A 20,760-nucleotide genomic window follows, 5' to 3' on the forward strand; every position below is an offset into this window, starting at 1 on the left:
TCTCCAGCTAAAAAACGCACCGGCGTAAAGATAGGCGAGTCCGCAGTCGAACAAGGCAATTAACTTGAAGTCTGCGTAATTCGCATGTCGTGTGGGTACTTGGCAGATTACAATCTTCTGCAAAACAAGGTCCGTCCAACTGACGTAGTAATCTAGATGACTTGGACCGCGATGGTAATACTCTATATAATCCAACGGAGGAAGGATAATCTCATGGGAGGTCTGGAAGTTCACGAGCACCAACTTTTTACCACCTTCTCTGAAGGCAGCTGAGGGAGTTCCGGACTAGGGGGTGTCCGGATAGCCAAACTATCATGATTGGCCGGACTCCAAGACTATGAAGATACAAGATTGAAGACTTCGTCCCGTGTCCGGATGGGACTTTCCTTGGCGTGGAAGGCAAGCTTGGCGATACGGATATGTACATCTCCTACCATTGTAACCGACTTTGTGTAACCCTAGCCCTCTCTGGTGTCTATACAAACCGGATGGGTTTAGTCCATAGGATGAACAACAATCATACCATAGGCTAGCTTCTAGGGTTTAGCCTCCTTGATCTCGTGGTAGATCTACTCTTGTAACACACATCATCAATATTAATCAAGTAGGACGTAGGGTTTTACCTCCATCAAGAGGGCCCGAACCTGGGTAAAACATCGTGTCCCTTGTCTCCTATTACCATCCGCCTAGACGCACAGTTCGGGACCCCCTACCCGAGATCCGCCGGTTTTGACACCGACATTGGTGCTTTCATTGAGAGTTCCTCTGTGCCGTCACCATCAGGAGGGATGCCTTTTCCCGTCTTTAAAGACGGCACCGTAGTCAAGGGAGCTTTGGCCGCCGGCCAGACTATCCGGCTAGGAGGTTTTCTTATGACCGCCTGTTCGGCCACCGCTCCGACAATGACCTCTCAGGTCATTGAAAGCGATCTTCACGTCAGCTCGGAATTCGCCGAGCAGCTAGATCCGATTGAGCTCTCCTCCGTAAACGGGCTCTTGGATCGCATCGCCGCCCTGGGAGTCGCTACTGAATACGATCAAATTGGGCTTAAAACCGATCTGAGAGAAATTAACTCTCCCCAGGTTACCCACCACGTTGTTGTGGTAGAGGAACAATGCGGCGACTCTTCTTCTATGTTAAAAACCAACTACGTCTGGATTCCCGATCCCTCCATGCCGGATTCCCGCGGAGGGTCGGATGCTAATCAAATACTAAACCTAAAGTTAGGCATCGGACCAGATTTGTTGGAAAGCGTCCAGCAAACCAAGCCTCCGAATCCGGAGGCTTCTTGGCCTTTGAGCCTCAGATCGGGCGGGGTTCCGAACTTAATTCCACCCGCCCACCCAAACATAAGCGATCTATCTCAAATACGGCAAGAGCCCGATGAAACAGTACATCATTACTGGGCCAGATTCCTCCTGGTTATGAACAGGATAAAGGACTGCCGTGAAGAAAGCGCGATTTTCAATCTTCTGCAACAATTGCACGGACAAGGGAATCATAAACGCCATCAGTCGTCGCAAAGTTACACGCTTCCCCGACCTAGCGACCATTGTACAAAAATACTGCGCGATGGAGAGTGCCTGGAAAACTGAAACTAGGTTTTGGGACAATCCGGCCCTGAATGCAACCCCAGTCCGAAATAAAAGGGTGCATCATACTCAAGCACCTGGGTTAAAAACCAAAAAGCAAAACCCCCTAAAGGGTACGGAACCGTACTGGAGGGATGGCTCAACGGACCCTGCAAAATCCACAGTACGGAGGGCGCCACTCCAACACATAGCCTTCGAGCATGTTGGATATTACGGCAGGTGGCCAAAAGTGGCGAAGGCTTTTTAGCCCCGGGCAACAAGCCCAGCAGTACCAGTACGGTATTAACAGTCTTCGAGACTTTCACATCAAATAACATGCGGAAACGAACAATCCGCAGCCTTGCCGAAGTCTACCAAGTAGCAACAACAACTCCATCGAGCGACACGGCTATCACCTTCAATGCCAGCGACGAACCTAAATTCCGAACAGCTAGAGCACCAGCCGCATTGGTCCTCGGTCCGATAGTGGACGGCTTTTGTCTTACCAAGGTACTCATGGATGGCAGGAGCGGATTAAACCTCATCTACAAGGAAACCCTTCAAAAAAATGGAAATTGACTGGAGCCGCATTGAGCGAAGTAGCACAACCTTTAGAGGAATAATCCCTAGTCGAGAAGTACGCTGCACAGGAAAAATCACACTAGATGTAGTGTTCGGCTCGCCGGACAATTATAGGTCCGAAGAGGTCACGTTCCAAGTGGCCCCATTCGGCAGCGGATATCATGCTTTTTTAGGGAGAGAGGCATTCACAATCTTCCAAGCTATACCCGATTACGGGTACATGAAGCTCAAAATGCCCGGACCCAATGGAATAATCACTCTAGCCAGTGATCCAGATACAACACTCCGCGCTGAAAATAAGACAGCCGCACTAGCCCTAGAGGCATTATCCAAAGCCCTAGCGGCAGAGGAACTAACTGCGCTGTGCTCCACGGTGGATAGGGACGATGTGATACTCGATAAGAGATCCAAGTCCACCTCTTTTAAACCAGCAGACGAAATAGTCAAATTTCAGGTCCATCCAACGGACCCCACAAAGACGGCATCCATTGGGGCACAATTGAATCTTGATGTAGAAGCCACACTACGAGAATTCCTTCAGGAAAATTGGGACATTTTTTCCTGGCACCCTTCAGACATGCCAGGAATCCCACGCAGGCTAGCAGAGCACAGCCTAAATATCCTAAAAGGATTCAAGCCAGTCAAACAAGCTCTTCGGCGATTTTCCGAACCCAAAAGATAGGCAATGGGAGAGGAGCTAGCCAAACTCTTAGAAGTCGGATTCATCAGAGATATAAAACATCCGGACTGGCTAGCCAACCTAGTAATGGTACCAAAAAAGGACAAATTCTGGCGCCTTTGCGTCGATTTCAAAGACCTTAACAAGGCCTGTCCAAAGGACCCCTTCCCTCTCCCTCGCATCGACCAAATCATCGATGCTACCGCAGGGCACGATTCATTGTGCTTCCTCGACACATACTCCGGATACCATCAAATCAAGATGGCAGAAAAAGACCAGGCCGCAACGGCTTCATTACTCCATATGGGCCATTCTGGTTCAACACAATGCCCTTCGGACTCAAAAACGCCGGCGCAACATATCAGCGCATGATTCAGACATGTCTGGCTACCCAGATAGGAAAAACAGTAGAGGCATACGTAGACGATGTGGTCGTCAAGACCAAACACATCGAAACTCTAGTAGACGACTTGAGGGTGACATTTGACAACCTCCGAGCATATGACATTAAGCTCAGTCCGGAGAAATGTGTCTTCGGAGTACCAGCCGGAAAGCTTTTGGGCTTCATTTTATCCAGTAGAGGAATTGAAGCAAACCCAGCCAAGATCCGAGCTCTGTCACAATTGGATATCCCAAAAGACCTCAAGCAAATAAAAAAACTAACTGGGTGTGTAGCGGCTCTAAGCCGCTTCATCTCCCATTTGGGAGAAAAGGCTCTACCCCTCTATCGCCTCCTTTGGCGCACCGAACATTTCAAATGGACGGATGCTGCCATGGCCGGACTCGAAGAAATCAAGGCTATACTGGCAACAAATCCGGTCCTAGCCGCGCCCAACCTGGGCGAACCTATGTTATTATATATCGCAGCAACACATCAAGTTGTCAGCGCGGTACTCGTCGTCGAACGAGAAACAGAAGGGCAAAGATTCCCTCTTCAAAAACCAGTGTACTACATATCCACTGTATTAACTCCATGCAAGTCCCGGTACCCACATTATCAAAAGATAGCGTATGCAGTGTTCATGGCATCCCGGAAGCTGCGACACTACTTTCAAGAGTGTTCCATAACGGTGGCTTCCGAAGTACCTCTCAATGATATTATAAACAATCGCGATGCAACGGGCAGGATTGCAAAATGGGCCATTGAGCTCTTACCATTTGACATAACCTACAAACCACGGCGAGCTATAAAGTCGCAAGTTCTGGCTGACTTCGTCGCCGAATGGACCGAAGCCGAACTCCCTAAAGAGTACGGCGCATACTCCAATTGGATCATGCATTTCGACAAATCCAAAATGTTGGCTGGCTTGGGGGCTGGCGCCGTCTTGACGTCCCCAGCTGGAGACACAGTCCAATACGTACTTCAAATAATGTACATGCACTCCAACAACACAGCCGAATACGAGGCCCTTCTACACGGCCTCCGGATGGCAATCTCCATGGGCATTCAACGCCTAGAGGTGCGCGGGGATTCAAACCTCGCAATATCCCAAGTAAATGGGGACTTTGACGCCAAAGATCCAAAAATGGCAGCTTACCGCAACGCCGTCCTAAAAATGTCAGCTCGGTTCGAAGGACTCGAATTCCACCATGCAGCCCGGGATAATAACCAGGCAGCAGACGTGTTGGCATGCATCGGTGCAAAATGCGACACCGTCCCTCCAAACATCTTCCTAGAACGACTCTTTAAGCCATCTGTATTATGGGAAGAGGAGTCCAGAAATAACATTCCGGAGCCAGCTGCATCACCTAACTCAGACCACCCTGACACAATCGGCGGCTCAGCCAATGAAATAACACCTTCAGCCCACGAAATAATGGCAGTAATTGCCCCATGGACGGAACCATTCCTAGCCTAGTTAATCAGGCAGGAACTTCCCGAAGACCAAAATGAGGCCCGCTGCGAAGTTCGGCGATCTAAAGCCTACAAGGTCCATGAGGGAGAACTTTATAAAAAAGCACAACCGGAGTCCTTCAAAGGTGTATCTCCGAAGAGGAAGGGCGAAATCTCCTGGCCGAAATTCACGCCGGACTCGGCGGGCACCACGCTGCAGCCCGGGCCCTTGTAGGCAAGGCCTTCCGTACAGGATTTTATTGGCCGACGGCCTGGGCAGTTGCTCAGGACTTAGTCCAACGATGCGTTGGTTGCCAGCTCTTTGCTAATCAGAGCCACATGCCACCCACCGCCCTCAAAACTATACCCATCACCTGGCAGTTCGCGGTCTGGAGGCTTGACATGGTTGGACCCCTTAAAGGGGGAACCCACAAGCACAAATACTTATTGGTCATGGTGGACAAATTCACCAAATGGATTGAGGCCAAGCCGGTTAAAACGGCAGAATCCGGACCTGTGATAGACTTCATATCCGGGGTAGTACACCGTTTTGGCGTCCCCCATAGCATCATCACTGATAACGGCTTGAATTTCACGGGCGACGAGGTTAAACTCTGGTGCAAAAACATGGGCATCAAGCTCGACTACGCTTCAGTCTATCACCCCCAAACCAACGGTCAAGTCGAACGAGCAAATGGTCTAATCATGAGCGGCATCAAACCCAGACTAGTGCAGTCCCTCAAGGAATCTAACACGCACTGTAGAGGAGCTCGACTCCGTACTCTGGGGGCTGCGGACCACGCCAAACCGAACTACCTGATTCACACCATTTTTTATGGTGTACGGCGCAAAGGCAGTTCTGCCCTGCGATATACTTCATGACTCACCGCGCGTGCACATGTACGAAGAAAGAGAAGCCGAGTTAGATCGGCAGGACAGTTTGGACGCCTTAGAAGAGGAGCGGGACGTGGCAAAGGCTCGTTCCGCATTCTATCAGCAGCAGGCTCGAAGGTATCAAAGCAGAGAAGTACGGGCCAAAACTTACAATGTTGGCGAACTTGTTCTACGCCTGCCGGACAAGAAAAAGGACAAACTTAAGCCCAAGTGGGAAGGTCCCTTTGTCATCGACCAAGTCCTGACCGGCGGAGCATACCGTCTACGTAATGCATCGGACAATCGACTCAAGCCGAACCCATGGAACGCAGCCTGTCTCCGAAGATTCTACGCCTAACGCCGGACTCAGAATTCGTCTCACTCCTCCGTCCACCTTTTTACATTTTCACTGTCTCCTGTCCTCCTCCTTCTTCCCACCTTTTTAATACCTTTTATAGGCTGATTTGCGCATTTATTCCCACACACCTGATGTGCTCCTAGCACTCATTATACCTGGGGGCTTCTTTAACAGAAGCTTATTTATACGGGCTTCATGCCCAACACATGTGTTATACTTCCGCATGTACCTTTTATTCACCATTATATGCATCGATATGACTTAAGTTTTGGCCAAGCTGGGTTGCCTGGCTCCTGTGCTTACCCCTACGTTCCCGATTGTTCGTCTAGGAGGTAAAGGGAGCACCTCTGCGATTGTTATTGCCGGGTCAGCCGGATGTGTACCTCAGACTGGGTGAAGCCGAAAGCTAGCGTTCTTAAGAGAATATTCGGTCGGTGACTTGAAAGATGATTTATTACTTACTTACTTATATGCCCCCAGATGCTTTTTTTGCTATTTTCGCAGCCCGGACATGCTCTTTAGGGCATGCCTCCCAGGGAAAGGAACTCTTAACGGAACTATTCTCACTGGAAGATGTTTCTTACTAACCATGTAATATAACATAGCTAGTTGGGCACTTGTCTGATAAAGCAATCATGACCCCGACGCCTTGTCTCCATGCATGCCCCGGTTCTTTTATAACCGTAAGGGTATTCGGACACACTCCGGACTATTGGGTCCCGAGGTTTAAGCGAAAAGGTCCGCAAAGACAAACGATCTACAATCCGGCTAGAAGGCATTTTACATGTCATTTTAAATTACATCGTCAAACTGACTGATTCTACTCCTCTTCAATCCCATCTAACAGGCTGTCTAATTTACAGTCCTGTTGGGAATATTTCGCTGCCAGCTTTACCTGGCCGTACATCAAGCTCACAGGGATCTCCTTCCCATCAGGCCCCACAGGTCCGACCTCGGCCATGTGGTTTGGGTCAGCCTTCGGGTACCGCGTCTTCACCATGGCCCAGGCCTCCCTGGCGCCTTGACGGCAGGCCGATATCTTCCACAGACAGAGGCGTCGCCGTACTCCCTGAAGCTTCTCAGCAAGCCCTCCAAGGCCCTCAGGTAGGGAGACGAAAGGCCATAAGGCCTGAACGACGCCACTCATCGCCTGCCGAACACGTTCGAGCAGTTGCACCAGCTCGGGAAGTTGGTCACCCGTTGAACCGGGCATTTTCGCCGCAGGGCAACCTGTGAGCACATCTAAAGACACATTTCTGTCAATCGACTTCCTCGCCGAATTCTTCTTTTCAAAGGAATTTGCTCAAGCACTTACTATAAATGCCGCGACGAAGCCGCTGATTCTCCTTCACGGAGCCAGACAGCTGGGCCCGTACACCTTTCAGCTCTTCTCCTAGCTGGGTGTGGGCATCCTGGAGCTTATTCCTCTCCTGATGCACCTTCATAAGCACCCTCTCGCTGGCCTTTAGCTGACGAAGTAGCTGTTGCTTGTCCGGATCTAGTCCGGCGCCCTCTGCAATATTATTGTCAGATTTACGCACACGCCGCATTTTGTTAACTACTTATCTTTTCGAAGAACGTATTACCAGCGGGGGTCTCTGTGGCTCCCCCTGTGGCGGCTAGTGCGGCCTCAAGTTGGGCCTTGCACTCTTGAAGCTCCTGGGACAGGTGGGTATTCTTCTCCATAAGATCCTGCATAATAAATGATCCTTAAATCAGTTATTCTAACTATTTTAAGTCTCGGGGGCTACTGGCATATATAACTATTAAAATTAATTACCCGTATGTCCTTCACATACTGCTCCATGGCTCTGGTTAAACCATCTTGAGCGGCACGGAGGTGCGCGTCTCCTGCATTAAAGGCATTTAACGCCTCAGGGGAGAAACACGCGTCACGAAGAACTGTCCGACGGCGCCTATGATTCATGGCGCTCTCCACCTCAGACCTGGTGGCGGACAACCTATCGGCATCCTCCGTCGGAGGAGCGTCCGGCTCGCACCTTGCGCTCGCCTCCCCTTCCGGACCAGGCGTTGGAGCCTGGCTGGCGGAGGCCTGGTGGGCACCCTCTCCAGAGTCAGTCCGGCGAGCGCTTTTTCTCCTGGAAGAATCATGAGCATTAATATGCCTCCCAGGGGTCTTTCCCTTAAAGGACAATGGTGCACCGTACCTTTGCAGCGATGTTTCGATTCGCGCCGCACTCCTCTTCCGCCTGCTGGGCCGAACTAACCTCGTTTGGTCAGTCGCCGCGGGCTCGGCTTCCTGCCGTGAAGGCACCCCCTGCTGAGCACCATTGGTGCATGGTGGTCAGAAATAAGCATTAAAGAAGTAACGGTGTCAGGATTTTCGGTCGTACTCACCTGGGAAGCCGGATACAAACCGGGGTAGTCAGCCGTAATGGCGACTAAAGCATTGTCTATGCTGAGCTGGTGGAACACCCCGTCAATTAAATCCACCTTAATGTTCGGATCCTCTTCGGAGGCCGGATCAAGGGATCTTCCTGGATCCTCGGGTTGTGGAGTCGGACTGTGTATGCCCTCCACATCCCGACGCAGTTCCTGCGTCAAAGTCATAAAATAAGGCATTCAACTTCAAAAGCACGGGTTGGATGAATAAACGTTCGCTCACCCAGCTCCGAGGGTTATTCATGGAGAACCCATTCAAGGGGCTCGTCTGAAGAAAATCCTCCTTCTCCCCCTTGTACAAGCCGGACAGGATCTTCACCAGATCCGCGGCCGATCCTGGCCCCTTGCGGCCATGACGGGTGGCATCGTTCTCCCCGTTGAAGTCCCACATGGTGTGGCCCCTATATTGGAGCGGCTGCACCCCCCGCATAATGCACGTGGCCATGATTCCAATCATGGTCAATCCGGAGTGGGCCAATAACCTAATCCGGCCCATCAGATAATGGACGCTCCCATCATCCTCCATTTGAGGGCTCCGCGGGCGCCAACTCAAACGTTTCTTCAAGGGAGCATTGCTGAACTCCGGGAGGCCGATCCGAACTGGATCCCGTAGAGGGGCTTCCTCCATATAGAACCATTCCAAAGGCCAATCTTCGGACGCCTTCTTCGGGGTACCGGATGGATATCCGGTCCCGGTGATGCGCCATATTTCGACTCCGCCCACTTGATATATCGACCCCTCGTGAGAACGGGGTACGAGGCAAAACAATCTCTTCCACAGTGCGAAATGGGGCTCGATGCCCAAGAACAGCTCGCAAAGAGCTACAAAGCCCGCGATGTGCAAAATGGAGGCAGGTGTAAGGTGGTGAAGCTGGAGTCCGTAGAACTCCAGGAGCCCCCGGAGAAACGGATGTATGGGAAATCCGAGTCCCCTTATTAAATAAGGGACAAAGCATACCCGCTCTCCTTTGGAGGGGTTGGGAACGCTCTCCGCCTTCTTTCCACCCCGGAAGGTGGCCAGTCCGGCTCGAACCGGAACCATGAAGGCTGGGGGAAGATATCCCTCAGTTTGGAGCGCCACTAGCTCGCTGTGTGGGACTGAGCATCTCCCCAAATCTCCTGGATTAGGGCTGGGAGCGCGAGAGGAGGATCCGCGTCGTCTATCCATGGTAGAATGGATTTTTGTCAGAGGCGCTTCGATGAGTACTTGCGGAAGGAGGATGGTGTGAGTTGGATCTAGATCCTCGCCTCTCTTATAGGCAGCTCGTTCGCATAGCTAAGGGGAAGAATGTAAAAATACCTTAGCTTTTCGCATTCATACGACACGTGGAAGAAGGCCATTATTGGGCGTAGAAGCCAAGGAGCGCAACATTTATAAGGAAGCTGGACACTATTCGACAGGAACATGAAGTTTGAGGGAGAACCCGCCTTGCAATGCTGAAGACAACATGCGCGCCGGACTCGTCGTCATTGAAGCCTGGTTCGGGGGCTACTGAGGGAGTTCCGGACTAGGGGGTGTCCGGATAGCCGAACTATCATGATCGGCCGGACTCCAAGACTATAAAGATACAAGATTGAAGACTTCGTCCCATGTCCGGATGGGACTTTCCTTGGCGTGGAAGGCAAGCTTGGCGATACGGATATGTAGATCTCCTACCATTGTAACCGACTTTGTGTAACCCTAGCCCTCTCCGGTGTCAAACCGGATGGGTTTAGTCCATAGGACGAACAACAATCATACCATAGGCTAGCTTCTAGGGTTTAGCCTCCTTGATCTCGTGGTAGATCTACTCTTGTAACACACATCATCAATATTAATCAAGCAGGACGTAGGGTTTTACCTCCATCAAGAGGGCCCGAACCTAGGTAAAACATCGTGTCCCTTGTCTCCTATTACCATCCGCCTAGACGCACAGTTCGGGACCCCCTACCCGAGATCCGTCGGTTTTGACACCGACAGCAGCCATTCAGTGGGAGTTCATGCCGACCCAGTAAATACCTGCCAAGAACTTTCGGGCGATGGTGATCGGATCGATGTCGAGGGAAATGATGTACGGCGAGACACTACATACCTGCAAAGAAGTTTCGGCCAATGGAGATCGGATTGAAGTCGAGGGGCATCATGCACGCCTCCATGTCATGGTGAGCCAATCTCACAAGACCAGATAGCAGCAAGCAGGGTGTCTTGAAAAGCTTAGGCCTCGCTTCGACGATGGCCGTGTGCATGTCCCTTGAGCATGCAGGCAGCCGCAGGGCGGTCAACATGTCCATACACGAACAACAGAGGTCGAGGATGTCACTAGGGAGATTTCTCCAATCGCGGCTCATATGGATGCTGCGCGGTTCGCGTTCGGCCATGGTGGAGTTTGGAAGGGGGCTTGATTTATGGGGGAGAATGATATCGGTGCTGGAGCGGCTAGCAAGGGAATAGTGGTACTGGGGGAGACGAGTGAGGCGACGGTACACGGGGGCACAGTGAGATGGAGACGGAGACGGAGATGGAGAAGGAGATGGAGATGGAGTGGTGCTATGGGAGCGGAGAGGGAGACGAGGCGAGGCGCCAATGTGCTGTACAGCGGCGGTGACAGACTGCACAGTGCACAGGGTGAGGTTGACTTTGGTAACCCGAACACGCCGCCTCACCTGGACTAGTGTCAGGCGCAGGGTGTTGTCACTTCACTGTGAGGACCGGATGAATAGTATTTTGACCATCAAGTGTACCACAGTTGTACTACTACTTCTACTAGTAGTAGGAACATGAGTACTCCAGTTTTGTATAGCGGAAATAGGTCTCCCGTGCTAGCATGCCTGCTCACTTCATCGTTCAGGTATCATCCATATTGTGAGCAGAACCAAATTCTTGTGCATGTCCAATCAATGCCCTGCCGCGATGCATGCAATGGTCGTTCTGGTGCATCAAGGACGGCATGCAGATCGTTACACACTTGAGAAGAGAAAAATGGAAAGGTAGAACGCGGCAGCAGAGGAAGAGAACGCTGGCTAACAAGGCTAGGAGGGGATCGAGCAGGAAGTTAATGCTCCACGCCTAAAGGTTTTGGGAAAACCTGATTTTCATAAGGTGACTTATACTCACCTAAACGGAGGGAGTATTCCTTAACCAGAGAATGTTGTGTCTCTCACTCACGGGCTCAAAAAAAAGCTACGACACATTTTTTATCTGTTTGCATAGGTCCCACCTATCAGTAAGGATGGCACGTACACGAACAGGTACGACTCCTCAGTCTACCCGCATAGCCTTTTTGTTTAGTCTACCTAGCCGTCTAATCAACTGCCTGCACGCCACTTCTCCCATTTACTTCTCCATCGGGAACCAATTCGCCTCGGCTTCTTCACCTCCCCTTCGTCTTCATTTGCATCCAAACCCCACTGCGTTCACATTGTTTTAACCTCTTTAAATAATCATCTACTACTTCAGTTAGACTAGCCATCTAATCCTAATTCTCCAAACCATAGCCCTCCAGTCCAGCGGTTCCAAATGGCGAAAGAGATCGAGATGCAGGTTTTTAGTGTCCAACATGACCTCGTCGAAGGCTCGATGTGCATAGTGCCACCATCACCGTCCACCCAAGGGTTGTTCGGTAGTGGATCAATAGTTTATCCAACTCCCTCCAAAAGCTAGAGACGAGGGTCATCGGTCTCGACGCAGAGTACACGGAGCGTGCCCCTGGGAAGATCCAGCGCGCCGCCGTCCTTCAGCTGTGCCTCGAAGATGATGTTTTGGTGTACCACATCATACACTCACCCTCCATACCAGGTGAGCTTCACGATTCCTTGTCTTGGGAGGACGTATACTTCTGTGGGGCAGCCATCAAAGGGGACAAACAGAAGCTGGAGCCGTACAACCTTGATTTGAAAAGCATCGCTGACCTACAATCCAGAATCAAAATTCCTGTAGAAGATTGTGCTAAACAGACACCATCCCTATTCGACGTAGCAAATTTTGTGCTCGGTACATATCTTCAGAAGGGTGACGAGACGGTGGCATTAAGGTCGTCTGGATGGGAGAATTATCCCTTGACGTACGAGCAGATAAAATATGTTGTCCTCGATGCCCGTGTGAGTTTCGAGATAGCTGCAAGGTCCAAAGAGCTTATTGCGAAGCCGTCTCCCACAGAGAATGAGAACAAGAAGAAGAAGAAGAAGAAGAAGAAGAAGAAGAAGAAGAAGAAGAGGAAGAAGAAGAAGAAGAAGAAGAAGAAGAAGAAGAAAACGCTGCACCAGCAGGAGGGCATTATGGATGGATGAACTATTTCCTCTCTTGTAAAAAAATTATTCCCTCTCAGTGTATATTGATATAGATGGACTATTTCGATGGTGTGCATGTCTTTGGAACAGAGTAGTAGCGTGGGTCCGCTTGACTATAAGGAACTATTTATCCGCATATATAGCTTTCTCTTCTACTCCTTCCAGTGATCGGTATACAGTGCATGTGTCCGTAGACATGACAACTTGTCCATGGAAGTTCAACTACGGCGACCATCACGTTTCATCTCGCGATTCCCACGATGCCTCTCCAACCCACGGCACCACGCTCCCCCGACGTGCACCTCACCCCTCTCGGCCGCACTGCCCCTCTGCCTTTGTGTGCATGACATGTGGGCCACCTAAAATGCGGTGAGCATCAAGTTTCTACCACAGCCACCGGCGATTCCCATGACGCCACTCGAACCGATGAAACCACACGTCCCCCGACCTGCGGCTCACCCCTCTTGGCTCCACTGCCCCTCTGCCTTCGGGAGCATTACATGTGGACCAGTCACCTATCAGGTCCACATGTTATTGACTCAAAGGTAGGTGTAGTAAGGCACTAAAGCTCAGTCCCGACGGCCCTGAGAGGGAAATGTAACTCCTGCGCCAGGGCTTGTGGTGCTCCCACAGCACGAACTCGTGCCAAACTCGAGATTTGTTTCTTTACTAAACATGCACGCAACGATTTAATGGACATTGTAATCTCAACATGTGACGGGGAGCTCTAAATTTGAATTTGAAACTTATAAAATGAAAAGATTCAAAACAAATAAACTGGGAGAGAGGGAGTATATCGTAGGATGTGTCCCATACAAAATAAGTCCCCTGGTTTGTCGCCGCGAAGATGCGGTTAGAAAGGAGCACAACGTCTTCCTACTTGTACGGCAACAAATCGGCCGCAGACAACATGGTCCGCCTTTGACCGTCATGTGCAAGGTTCGTGCTATCTTTTATTCAATCTCACAGTGGCTCCATCATACCAATTCATGCGGTGGCCCGTTGCATGGCTGATCCCAATGTTGGACAAAGGTTCTACGGGAACGGTGTCACCGTTGTAAATGTTGTGCAAATTGATGTTGGTACCCTCCCGTACATATACAAACCAATCTCCACTCGCACCGAGCCTAGCCTGTGAAACAGTGGGCAGGGGGAGAATTAGGAAATGGACACGGAAGTAGTCTTTAAATGCATTTACTACGTGATCAAACTCATCTTACCTGCTCATCGGAGGAAATCCGAGTTCCCCTCAATGTCGGCATCTCAAGGGGCGTCAACTTGCAACTATGGCCACGCCGCGCTGGAGAGACCCCCAAGGAAACATCCTCGTGCGTTCCACGGAACATCAAGATGCATTTGTATGAGTAGTCTATCTTGTGAGAGAAAAGGATGAACGAGGGAAGGCCTCCAGAGATAGAGATGGACACTACTACTACCAATGTGCTGGCCCGTGCATTGCAATGGATCCAAACTAGTAGAATAATACTTGTTCACGTGCTTGAAATATAAACACTCTAGTTTTGATATACATGTGTTAGTAGACACGACAGCTTGTCCATGGAAGTTGAACCACGGCGACCATCACGTTTCTTGTTTCTACCACTGCCACACCCACACGCGATTCCCATGACACCACTACAACCCACGGCACGACGTCCCCCGACGTGGACATGGATCCTCTGACGTGGCTATCACTGCCTTGCCCTGCCTTTCCTTCGCTGACAGGTGGGACCCATGCTTATGGGTCCCACATGTTAGTGAAAGAATGGTAGGATTGTTCGTGCCCCTCATCCCTCTCGGCCCCACCGCTCCTCTGCCTTTGTGTGCATGACATGCGGGCCAGCTGAACTACGGTGACCATCAACTTTCTACCGCAGACACACCCGATTGGACGCTGTTTGCATGCTCTGATGCTGCGCTCCGATCCGTACTCCCGCACCATCAAATTTTCATCCAGCGGCTGTGACACATTTCGTCCCGGGCATCAATCCTCAGCTAGAGTACTTATGTACTACAGGTAGTACCCGCCGGTGTGGCCATCTACACCTCGTAACGCCTCGACGCCCAGATGTGGTACCGTCGCCACGGCCATGCCACCATTGGCCGGTTCATCTCGAACGAGTGAGTCGCGAACCACACCACCACCATGAGAATGACATGTGGGCCAGCCGCATTTAAGGCCCACATGTCATTGACTCATAGGCTGGGCACTAAGCCACTGAAGTTCGGTCCCATGGGCCCCGAGAGGAAAATGTAACTCATGCGGCAGGCCTTGTGGTGCTCCTGCAGTACGAGCTCGTGCCAAAACTGGAATTTGTTTCTTACTACTACTAGTACTAGTAGTAAGGTACACGTGCATTGCACGCATGAGATTCTGGTGGTTTGTGCATTATGCTTCTACATGTGGAGTTTTCTGGATTCTAACATGTGGCAAAATTTGGTGGAATGTAAGGTTAAGTTTGATTAACTTAGGTGAGTGTTTGGTTCAAGCCACACCTTAGGCAACCCACACTGGCCCCACATCACATACAAACAAAAAATGTGGCAAGATTCCCTTAGGCTTGCCAACTTGTGGCAAAATTTGGTGGAATGTAAGGTTAGGCAAGTTTGATTAACTTAGGTGACTGTTTGGTTCAAGACACACCTTAGGCAAGCCACACTGGCCCCACATGACATACACACAAAAAATGTGGCAATATTCCCTTAGGCTTGCCAACTTGTGGCTCTCATTTTGAAGAACTTATTAATAACTTTGCCCGAGCTTAGTTGTGGCAAAGTTAGTCATGAATTAAGTTCAACCATGGAGTCTTCTAGATTATACATGTGGCAGAATCTGGTGGATGATATCCAATGGCCAGTAGTGCTCGTATTTGCCATCTTTGTACCGTCGGATTTGCTTCATCCAACGACCAACTTTCAAATTTTTTCACACACTATATAGGGGGTATAGATATAGATGTGTCAGTCCGTTGCAATGGATCAAAAGTATATCTATTTAGTGGAGTGCACTCTAAACAGATTATCTATTTATTTTTCTATAACCTTCCGTAGCCATGCAACCAAGCCACATAAGCTTCATGGGTGCCCCCCACATCATATTATTCATACTATGTTGATTGAAAAAAAGATAAATCACCCAAAACAAGATCTTCCCATTTTTTGTTCCTATGATGTTGTGCCGTGCATGTATCTACTAGTTGTATAGTGGTAGTACTAGTAATATAATAGTATTAGGAGTACAAACTTGGTAGGAGTAGTACTAGTACAGAATGCTCCTACTCTATCAACGAGCCCCATCTGACACAAAATTTCTTGGCTTCCGTGCTACAGCTAGATCTTCCCCTTGTTTTTGTTTTCCAACCCGGCGGCGGGCGGGGTGTCGGTTTGCTCAACAGGCGGTCCCACATGAAAGTGAAAATGCTAGGCTGTAGGCAACACGCCTTCCCTAAGCTATGTGTCGTGCCGGATGGGCCGTGTTGTACTCCCGATTCCCGGGCATGTGGGGGTGCGACGCGAACGTGGCAGGCCTTTTCCTTTTACTAGCAATGTGCCCGTGCGTTGCGACGGATCCAAAGTAGTAGAATAGTAGTATTTGTTCACAAACTTAAAAGAAATCACTATTGTTTTGATATACTCCCAATATATTACTCCCTCCGTATCTAAATATTTGTCTTTATTGAGATTTCAAATGGACTATCACATACAGATTATATAGACATATTCTAGTGTTTCTAGCAAGATGCCCGCGTGTTGCACGAAGTTGATGGAAAAGGTAAGCACAACTTATAAATTGACGGATGGAGTACTAGTTACAGTTATGCATATAATTAAGCAAAGGGATCGCACATGTCGGTATTGACTGGAACGAGAATGCAACAGCACAATAAGAATTAATGCCACCATGATGCGATCGCAGTGGTGGTTACAGAAGGCAAGAAGAAAGATGGATCCACGAATGTACAACCTCCTCCTCCTCAACTTAGTGCGCCGAGCCACCGACCGACGGCTAAGGAGCGGCGGCTTTTGTGGCGAGGTCGAGGTGCTTCTCAACAAAGGCATCCAAGGCTTCCAGCCAGTTGAGGAAGGCCAACGTCGTAGCGTCCTCACTGGCCTTGTAGATACATATGTACACGATTTTCTCATACGTGTGGATGTGTAGGTCGACGAATTCTTGCAGGGTGAGGCGCCTCGCGGCGAGCGTGACCTCCAGGTGGACATTCTTCGTGGCGTCGGCGGGCAGTCTCAGGGCCACTAGTGCTTGAAAGAGGTTCCGGTCATGGAGGCCGATTAGGGTGGCAGGCAATGAGGAGCCTGGGCACGCGGGCTGGAGGAGTACGGCGATGTCGTCCGCGAGCTTCTTGAGGATGGTGAACTTGTTGCTGGTGGCAACGATCATCTGGTCCACCTGAGATTCGTAGTTGGCGTCGACGGCGGCCATCCACCAGCTGGTCTCCAACACCGTCTGGAGACGATCCTCGGTGCCATGCTGCATGCCGGCGTCGTGGACCATCTGGCACAGCCGCTGGCCGCTCATGCGCATCGCCACCATGGGTCTGGAGCGAGGTCTTTTGCGCTTAGTGTAGGTGCTTAGGCAAGTGCTTAGGTGCGTACGATGTGGTAGATGCATTGGAATGGAGGAGGGGCGCCTTTATATGAGGGCAATGAGGGCAAACTGCATTGCATTCACATCGTGCAGCCTCTTTTCCCGGACCTCCTCCCATTACTTCCCTCATGCATTAATTGAAGGAGGATGCATTGGTCGTTCAACATATCGGGAACCGCTACTCCCTCCCTCGTCTGCATTAAAGGCGTACCAGAAACTGCGCCGCCCGCTATCAAATCGAATACTCCCTCCGTCTAGGTGAGTATTATAAGTCATCTTATGAAAACCAAATACTAGTAAGAGTAGCCACCATGTGATTAACTTCAGCAGTAACATCGAATCCAACTCAGCAAATTTGCTTATGTGGTAGTGAGTTAATGAGGAGAGAGGTAGTTATAATAACTTACTAGCTAGTTACTGTAACATCACATGTCCCAATGCAATATGAGTCTATAACCTAATAAATGAAGCTTTGCATGTTACCACACTTATGTTACTACCCACTATGAAGGTAGTAACATAGTCTAGGGATATGTGTATGTTACTAGTGTATGTTACTCACCATTGTGGCTAGTCTAACACATAGGCGTGGTGCATTAACTCTCATGTTGTTTCTTATTTTTTTGACATAAATAGAGGAATCAACCAAGAAGAGATATGGGGCTTATATGCTTTTAATGACTTGAGACTATCAAACATGACATGCAGTGGTCAGTTCGTTGCACAAGAACAAATACAACCCACGTCAGCACACACGCATCTTATGGCATCAAATCCAATGGCTATAAAAGATGAATGAGACCAAATTATATCTCATCTAGATGAGTTCTAGCAAAACTGTATTAATAATACTTAGTACTCCTGCGCCATGTGTCATATAAGTATCATGTAGTACTTTATTTATTGCCATGTATGACACATAGTTCACGAGCGCTCTCCATATGTACCACCTTTTTTTTAATTTCAAGTTTTGCTCCATGGCGCAAACCATCGATACTACTATTGTACAAAAGTGGAGTATATACATTCTTTAAAAGTCTAGAGGGCGAGGCAGTCTAGCTCGGTCAGTTTCACGAGAGGCGAGGGCCTTTGTGATTTGACGGCTCATTAATGCTGTCAAATCGAATAGTACTGCGCCGCCCGCTGCACGCCCGGCGCCTCCATTAAACCCCTCCGTTAAACCCGCATGCAAACCGAGAATCCGACTTCGGCCACACATCCATTCATGAGTGGGCCGGAATTAAACGCAACACCGACCAAGCTCCTCCCGTTCGCCCTCAGTTTCAACGAGGCCAGACGCCGGCCAAGCTCCTACCGTCCGCCCTCTATTTACACGAGGCCAGACAGACAGCGGGCAAGAATCGCACCCCTCCACCGCTCCCCCATCTCCTCCTTCACCATTTTCTCCACCCTTCCGATGGCTTCCGATGAGCCGTTCTCCGGCATATTACCCGGCTGGGTGGCCCGCCGAGCCCTCCGGATACGGGTGAGGCCACTCGGTGCTTCACCAACCTCGCTTGGCCCGACGGAGCCAGTTGCCGCCCCAAGCAGGCGCGTGGTTCAGCAACTCGCCGCTCCAGTTCAGCTCGATGAGGAGTGGCGAGTTGCTCCACGCTGGCACGGTCGCGAGCATGCCAGTACCGGCGCCGTCGCTGCCACATCGTACTGCGCCACCAGTGTCTGCAGTGGCCACGCCTCCTGTGTCTGTGGGCGTGCCTCCCGTGCCTGCGGCAGCGACATGCAGGCAGAGACAGAAGCCGGGTGCATGGAGAGTGACCAGCCGGTGGCCAGCTTCTCCCTGTCCGCCGCCATCATCGAGAAGTAGAACACGGGAGGCCGCCACCACTTTGGACCCGTGAAGGCCACCGCCAAGGCGACGACCGCGGATTCAGGTGGTTCCTTTGCTGCTTCATCTCTTCCGAGGACCTTCGTCGACCCCGCAAGTGTCTGACGGACAAGAGGAAGACAAAGGGATTCGCGGGCGGCCATTTAGAACTAAAATAAGTCTAGATATATCCATTTCTAGGACAAGTATTTCCGGACGGAGGGAGTATTAATTATACAAGACAGCCGGATTGGCACCTCTTAGTTCATGTAAATGTAATGAAATCCATCATGTTTATATGAAGATTCGGCTTTTTTATACGAAATCCTTCATGCTTATATGAAATCAGTCCGTGTTTGCACGAATTTCATCAGGTTGGTTAGAGTTGTAAAAATATATGCCGCTGGCGTTTGATGTCGTCTTCCGTGGAAGGAAGCGGGAGGAAATTTGCCGGCTGCCGTTGGAGATGCTCTTTATGCTGGAAATAATAGAGTGACATCCAATCCATTTGAGTTAATTGCCTGTATGATTTTCCCTCTATAAAAAGTTAATTGCATGTACAGTGTACACGTGACTTGCAGGGTGGCTACAGCTTTGTACAGAAAGTTAAAAAGAAACAAGTCCATCCTTAATATTCTAAGTACTCTGTGGGTTCCACTGTCAGTACAGTAGCGAAAGAAGTATATATTAAATAAGTAGAGTAATATATAATATACAAATCTAAAGTTGAAAGACAGAATTCGAACTCATGTCATCGCGTTGCGAGCATCCGGCGCTAACTAGCCCAGCACATTTTTGTTGTAGACCATGCTGGAGATATATCTCCATGTCTACTCTTACATATACTCCATTCGTTCCTAAATATTTGTCTTTTTCAGATTTCAAATGGACTACCACATACAGATGTGTATGTAGACATATTTTAGAGTGTAGATTCACTCATTTTGCTACGTATGTCTTTTCAGGAAGGGGTCAGATTTGTCCTTAATTTATTTATGAGGTATCCAGATGGCACTGCACCGCCAAGAAAAGAGAGTAACATCAAAATTATGGACTACTTTTTTGATTATGTTGGTAAGGTCCAGTCATAGTCACTTGTTGAAATCTCTAAAAAGACAAATACTCCCTTCGTCCGGAAATACTTGTCATCAAAATGGATAAAAGGAAATGTATCTAGACGTATTTTAGCTTTAGATACATCTATTTTTATCCATTTTGATGACAAGTATTTTCGGACGGAGGGAGTAGAAAACAGAGTTGGTGATGATGGTGTGCGTGCCATCCTGCAATATAGGCCATCGTATTTATATCTAACGGATAGGAAAGATACTATGGCAATTTTGCAAAAATATACCCGCACGTCTCTCCACATTCGCAAATAAGGCCTTCCCTCGTTCAGTCTTTTCTCTCACAAGATAAACTACTCATACAAATGCATCTTGATGTTCCGTGCAACGCACGAGCAGCTAGCTAATTTCTTTTAAAGTAGTTGCTGCGATAATTGGGTTGAAGTGATATGTTTTATGTCTACCCCGAATGATTTCAGATTCACTAGTAGTAACAAAGAAAAGGTTGCCTTGTTAATTAACAGAAAACATGGTGAAAACTATCACATGAGGCTGGTAAAAACAAGGCACACTGGGTTCAGCGTCATCGTCACTATAGTTGTGCGCGCGCGAGAAGTCTACATATCGAGGGGGCTACCGAGCGAGGCACCGAGACACAATGTTTGAGAGAGAAACTAATTGACAGATTATGATCAGATC

Source organism: Triticum dicoccoides, chromosome 4B (assembly GCF_002162155.2).
Source record: "Triticum dicoccoides isolate Atlit2015 ecotype Zavitan chromosome 4B, WEW_v2.0, whole genome shotgun sequence".
Lineage (NCBI taxonomy): Eukaryota > Viridiplantae > Streptophyta > Magnoliopsida > Poales > Poaceae > Triticum > Triticum dicoccoides.